Below are 7419 nucleotides of genomic sequence, written 5' to 3' on the forward strand. Positions count from 1 at the left end.
AGAGGTACCTTTTAAGTTCACTACCAATTCCCTGTTCCAATTCCAAACCAAGTAATGTATATTGAGATTTACCTATGGACCAGGAAAGACATTGTTCTAGGAATTATAGAAAACTGTAGAGACGGGAACATATTAGCTTTACTCAACATGTGTAGAATCTCCACCAGATGATAAAACAAATATATAAACAACCCAGAATATAAGCTAAAAAATTCAAATCCTATAAAAATGGTGGGATCCCAGATACCTGGTATCTTTAGTGGTCACTCAATGCTGACCAAAGTCCTAGTAATTAATTATTGATTATAGAGTGCATTCGCACATCAAGCGAATCAGCATATAGACATTAGATGTATTCATCTGATACGGTATCGTCCACTTCGTCCGAATACTTAGGGATCAAGTGATTAGACTCATAGGCCTGTCAGAAGCCGGACGAGCTGTCGAGTGAACACTCCTGCCGAGCGCTGGTCCCCTTCCCGCGCCCGCTGCGGCCGGGACCCCCCTCCCTCCCCCGGCACCCCCCGCTCGCCCCGGCTTTGTCCCGGGAGCCGGGCGAGGATCGGTCGGAAGGACCCAGGGCGGGCGCCGGCGAAGGGGGAGTCGGGCGGGAGGAGGGGACGCGGGGCTCTGAGCCCTGAGGGTCCCGACAGCCTCCCCGCCCCTTGTTTGGGCACCGTCGCCCCTGACCAGGCAGCGGGCCGGGTGAGTGTGCTCAGTCCCGTGCAGGTTGAGTGACTTTAGTATAAAATAAATGGGAGCCCGAACACCCGTTAGGGAGGCGAGAAGGCATCCGCGAGAAAGTAAGTTCCACCCTCTTAAAAAAAAAAGAAAAAAAAGAAAAACTTTTTGAGTTTATCTGGCCTCGTCCCAAGCAGCCTGTGCTAACAGTTCCCCAGAACCGTTCTGACCCAGCTCGGGGCCGGTCCCCGGGGTGGAGAGGACGGAAGACAGTGGACGTGAGCCACACCGGAGGAGTGAGAGCTCTCCTGTCTCTAGAAAGGCCTTGTGCCCGGGGCCGTGCACTCTTCTCTGGAGAGTAATTCATGTTCTGTGCGAGGCCGGCGTCATCGGTGATGAAAGGGCCGCAACCTCGTCGGGGAGAGAGCCTGGGCTGCATAGCGATGCTTCTGAAGTCATCTCTCCAAGGGGAAGTGGCGGGGGAGCCCAGGGCCAGTGTCCCGTCAGGGTGGACATCAGCTGGAGTCGGAACTGTAAAACCCCCATGAATTCCACGGCACCCGTCATCGGAGCCTTGGAATGACAGCGGTTGTGAGAAAGTTTGCGCCTGGAGCGTCCCGCGTGCAGGTGTCGTGTGGATCCTCTCTCTAGTCTTGGGTCATGGTGTATGTATGCACTGCAAAGCTTCTCTCCTGAAAGTGGTTATCTTGTGGACTAAATTTACTCTGCTTCAGGGAAGATACACAGGTCTGTTTGTTTGTCTTTGTCGCCAGGAAAATTCCAGTGTTATGAAAAAAAAACTTAGGTGCCTACTTCAGATGACAAAAATGGACTGTCTTTTAAAAAAAATGTGATCAATTGATGACCTTTAAAAGGTCAGGACAAATATACTGTCTCCTTGAAATTAATAGCAGGTGGAGAAAATAAAAATCATGAAGCAGTAACAGTTAATACGAGGCCACTTGTTGGGGAAGCTTTATCGTTTCAAGTTCACTTTTTTTTGTCTTCAAAACTCATAGTGCAGAAGTTAATTTTTCCTCTGTTTCACATATTTCAAAGATATGTGACTTTGTGGTGCAGCTGTTGGAATTCGGTTCATGTAATTGAAGGGACCTCGAAGGTGAAAATGAAGCTCAGGAAGGACAGTAGGGCCAGTGTCCTGTTAGTTAATTGCCTGACTTTCGGTCCAGTGCTCCTCTCCTGACATTAAACTGCATCTCATTGCCTGGCTGGGTCTTTAGAAAACAGTAATATGTTGAGAAAGACTAAAAATATCATAGTTCTCCTCAGTAAAAGAAACGTTAAGGTGGTGGAATAAACCAGTGTTATATGGTGTGCTTTTGAGTGTTCATTAAATTGTATAGACACGTGAAAAAGGTAAAGGAAATAATAAATTATACAGAATATCTCTGTGATGGAGCAAGTTAGATAATTCATCAATGCAAAAGAGAATGTAAATAAAAAGCATATTACCAAGTGCATCCTCAAAAATGTGAATTCTCTTTAAGTAAATATCTGTTAATTATCTGGCTTTTCAGTGAGCTAAAATTATATTCCTGTGAAAGCTTATTGGGGGGTAAAGAAGGGGGATGAGTTGTATAAAATGTGTAAAGAAGGGTATTTTTTTCTGTATTTTAAAATGTGGTTGCAGTAGTGGAATGTCAAGACCATTTATTCAGTAGGTGGCCTTTGTTAGAATAGGCATTGATTGGAGAATTTCTTTTCTTTCTTCATTTCATTTCTGGTGGGTTGGGGAGGGGGGCAATTGAAATCTGGACTACCCAGGGGGAATCTTTGAATAAAACAAAACAGAATACAAATGACTCTATGCAAGTCAGTCTTGAGACCTACAGGGTGCATTTTCTCTGCTGAGCCTGCCTTATAGCTCCCAAATCGGTGATGTCATAGTAAGTAAATGACAGGAAATTGTGAACTGCACCCAGGTGCTCTAGGGAGTTACTGAGGAGTAAGTCTATGATTTTTCCAGCAAATTAAGTTATATGTGTCAGATAGCCACTATATTCCTTTTTTTTTTTTTAAAAAAAGATATTTTATTGATTTTTTACAGAGTGGAAGGGAGAGGGATAGAGAGTTAGAAACATCAATGAGAGAGAAATACCAATCAGCTGCCTCCTGCACATTCCCCACTGGGGATGTGCCCGCAACCAAGGTACATGCCCTTGACCAGAATCGAACCTGGGACCCTTGAGTCCGCAGGCCGACGCTCTATCCACTGAGCCAAACTGGTTAGGGCTATATTCCTTTTTTAAAAAAATATATTTTTATTGATTTCAGAGAGGGAAGGGAGAGGGAGAGAAACATCAACGATGAGAGAGAACCAAATCATTGATTGGCTGTCTCCTGCACGCCCCCCCTGCCCCCCCCACTGGGGAGCAAGCCCGCAACCCGGGCATGTGCCCTTGACCGGAATCAAACCCGGGACCCTTCAGTCCCCAGGCTGACCCTCTATCCACTAAGCCAAACTGGCTAGGGAAGCCAATAAATTAAAAAGTGAATCCAGAAAAAGCAAATCGAAGATGCTCAGTGTTTCTTCTGGTTTTGTGGAGGATTAAGATTCATTGTCTGGTTGCAAGTATACAGTTTGCTATGTTGAATATAGACCCAGTTCATTGGTTTTTATAGTAGACTAGAGGCCAAGTGCACAAATTCGTGCACCAGTGGGGTCCCTCAGCCTGGCCTGGGGGATCGGGCCAAAACTGGCTCTCCAACATCCCCCGAGGGGTCCCAGATTGCGAGAGGGCGCAGGCCAGGCCGAGGGACCCCACTGGTGCACGATCGGGGCCGGGGAGGGATGTGACAGGTTGGCCAGCCAGGAGGGACCGTGGGAGGGCTCCAGGGCATGTCCAACCTGTCTCACTCAGTCCTGATAGGCCGGACCCCAGCAGCAAGCTCACTTACTGGTCGGAGCATCTGCCCCCAGTGGTCAGTGCACATCATAGCAAGCAGTTGAGCAGCTTTAGCATATCATTAGCATATTACACTTTGATTGGTTGAACGGATGACTGGATGACTGGACACTTAGCATATTAGGCTTTTATTATATAGGATGCTCCCTGTCACCTCTTGCTTTTTCTTGCATACTTAAGCATTTAGGCAAGCTATGTAGTTTATTTATTGTGCAAGGAACTGAGGAAGGTGTGAAATTATTTTGTTTTCTTTTCTGGTTAATTGAAGAAGTTCTTTGGGTTGGAAGGATAGAAGGTACTCTATGAGTGAAGCACAAGAATAGTCAATTTTAGGAGATTGTATTTGCTTGTTAGCTTTTTGAGCTTGTCAGGTAGATAAGCAAATCTGAAAGAATCGCTTTTGATTTACATTTTCCATTATTGTTGGCCCATCCTAAGTGGGAAGGCAGATGGTAGTAGAGTCTAGTACCTCTTTCTACCCCTTTGATGGCTGGGTTTCTGTTTCATGTTAAAGAATACTGTGTGTGATTGTCCTGAGGCATATCTTTTTGTATTTTTTAGCTTTTCCTAATGTTAATTTCACACCAAACATTGTCGTGAATAGTACAAAGAACTTCAGTACATCCTTTTCCCAGATTCACTGATTGTTAACATTTTGCTCCATTTGCTTTATCACTTATGTGTTCTCTCTTTCTAATATATATAAACAAGTTTATTGAGATATAATTAACATACTATATAATTTACTTAAAGTGTACAGTTCAGTGGTTTTTAGTATATTTCCAGAGTTGTGCAATCATCACTACAATCAATTTTTGAATATATTCACTGTCTCCAAAACCCATACTCCCAATTTCTTCCAATTCCTTAACCTCCAGTCCTAGTCAACCACTAATCTCCTTTTGATCTTTATAGATTTGCCTGTTCTGGATATTTCATAAAAATGCATGATTAATGCATCATTAATGTTACTAGAGGCCCGATGCACGAAATTGGTGCAAGGGGCTTGGCCCTCACAGCCGTGGCTTCGTCTGGAAGGTCATTAGGCTGTCCGGTCTAATTAGCATATTGTGCTTTTATTATTATAGATAGCATGTAGCATGTATTTCTTTTTGTGGCTGAATAATATTTCATTGTGTGACTATACCACATTTTATTTACCCATTAGTTGATGGACATTTGGGTTGTTTATACTTTTTTATTATAATGAATAATGTTGCTGTGAATATTTGTGTACCTGCTTTTGTGTGGACATATGTTTTCATTTCTCTTGGAGTGGAATTGCTAGGTCATATGGCAACTCTATGCTTAACCTTTTGAGAAGTTACCAGATTATTTTTCAAAATAGCTGCATCAGTTTACATCCCCACTAGCAGCATATAAAGGTTCCACTTTTTCCACATCCTTACCAACACTTTTGAATATACTAGTAGATATCCTAGTGGGTATGAAGTGGTGTCTCATTGTGTGTGTGTGTTTTTTCCAAAGTATAAGAGAAAGTTTATTTAGAAAGTTAGGTAGTAGAAGTGAGCCTGCTGGGCTGGGTAGGCTCAGGACACAAGTTGCAGAGGCTGAAGAAGGCCTCTTGGAACTTAGAAAGGCAAAGGTAACACGCGTGGGTGCGGGGTGGGCGGGGGAAGGGGGGTGGGGGGGGAAGAGAGGGGAAAAGAAAAGGCCTCATTGTGGTTTTGATTTGCATAACCTTGATGGGTAAGGATAACTTACTTAAAAGAAAAAGAAAAAAAAAGGCCTGTTTCTTCCCAGAGATGAGTATCTGAAAAGTTTTGATGAGCCAGTTTTAAACAGGGAGTCAGTATGAGCTAAACTTAATTTTTATTTTCCTCTACCAGTCTAGTCAGTTCTGTGCACATCCTTTCATAGTCGCATCTCTGCTCTAAGGCCTAGACTCTTTTCTAGGTGAAGTGAAACTCAAATCTTGATAGCTTACCTCAGGCATACGTGACACTTTCAGAGATAAAGGTTGCTGGGGGGCAAAGGAAAGGGGGGGCCAGGGAAGAATTCCTAAGTTAGGTGGTGTGTTTCCTTTTATAAAGTAGAGCAAGTAAGAAGTCAAGAGAAGAGACCAACATACAGAAACAATTACAGAGCAGCCCAAGGCATTTATTTTAAATTTAGTTGGAGAGACTGTATATTCTTAAACATAAGAGAACCCCACTTCACACTCCCTCAGGTAGGGAGGATCACATTGAAGGATCACATTTTACTTGAATGACATTGGGGCCCTGATCCTCTCTTCTTAGGAGGAAATCCTGAGTCAGTGTTTGATGGTTAAACCAAATTCTTTTAGACTCTGCTCAGCCCTTCCTTCCTTCCTAGATTAAAAATAAAATTTTCTTTGCCTAAGGCCTCCTTTGGCAACACCCATTTCCAGTGCTATAACCTTTCATAAGCTTGTTTTTTGGCTAACTCTGGTGGAAGGTGTATTTGGATTTGGCTGGGCTCCTCAATTCCTGTTGCCATGCCTGGATTTGAATTACTAGCAAGCGGTTTTAGAGGTCTTTCAGGAACCTAGGTACACATGAGGGTAACTATACTTGATCTGTTTTAGGTTCCTATTACCTAGGATCCAGTGGAAGAGAAAGCCTTGCCTTTTAGAAGTTGATCACTTATTTATATATATTACTAGTGGCCTGGTGCACGAAATTTGTGCACATTAAAAGGGAATTAATTAGAGGAAATATTTTAATATTGCTATTTGCTCTTTTTCTATAATAGAAGTGTCAGAGATGAAAGAAAATTAGTAAAATGTATATGAAAATCTCCCTCCTGTCAGAGTCTGGGTGCGCCGCAGGACCCAGAGTCAAGTCCCTGCCCACCCGCGCGTGCCTCTCGAAATCGTGCGAGACCCAGACCCGGTCAGCCCCACCCCTGTCAAGCCCCTCCGGGCAGGGGGTGCAGCCTCAGGTCCCCCGTCAAGCCCTGCTGGGTGGGGGGGGGGGCGCAGTCTCAGGTCCCCTGTCAAGCCCCGCTGGGTGGGGGGGTTCAGCCTCAGGTCCCCCGTCAAGCCCCACTGGGTGGGGGGGTGCGGCCTCAGGTCCCCTGGCCCTGGTGTGAGGGCACGAGGGCGCGATGACCATTTGCATATTAGCTCTTTATTATATAGGATTGATTTCAGAGAGGAAGGGAGAGGGAGAGAGAGAAACATCAATGATGAGAGAATCATCAATTGGCTGCCTCCCGCACACCCCCTACTGAGGATCGAGCCTGAAACCCGGGCATGTGCCCTGACTGGGAATCCAACGGTGACACTCAACCACTGAGCCACACCAGCAGGGCTAGAAGCTGTTCACTTCTTTTTTTTTTTTTTTTTTTAATATATTTTATTGATTTTTTACAGAGAGGAGGGGAGAGGGACAGAGAGTTAGAAACATCGATGAGAGAGAAACATCGATCAGCTGCCTCCTGCACACCTTCCCACTGGGGATGTGCCCGCAACCAACGTACATGCCCCTTTGACCGGAATCGAACTTGGGACCCTTCAGTCCACAAGCTGACGCTCTATCCACTGAGCCAAACCAGTCAGGGCGAAGCTGTTCACTTCTTAAGAAATTCAGTGATTACATACATGGTATCATTGCCAGATTTTTAGATTTGCTTTTCAAAAGTTATTAAGTGAAGCAGATATTGGTCAAATGTCTGTTTTCCAAATGTTCTGTGATGGCTGATTTTAGTTTAGTGTGTATAGAACCTTGGACTGGATGTGAGTGTCATGGGGGAAAATGAGATCAAGTACCTGCTCTCAAACTGTTTAGAGTATGTTTCTAAGGGATCTGGTATAAAACTCCAGGAA

The sequence above is a fragment of the Myotis lucifugus genome, unplaced genomic scaffold, assembly GCF_000147115.1.
Source record: "Myotis lucifugus unplaced genomic scaffold, Myoluc2.0 scaffold_61, whole genome shotgun sequence".
NCBI classification, from domain to species: domain Eukaryota; kingdom Metazoa; phylum Chordata; class Mammalia; order Chiroptera; family Vespertilionidae; genus Myotis; species Myotis lucifugus.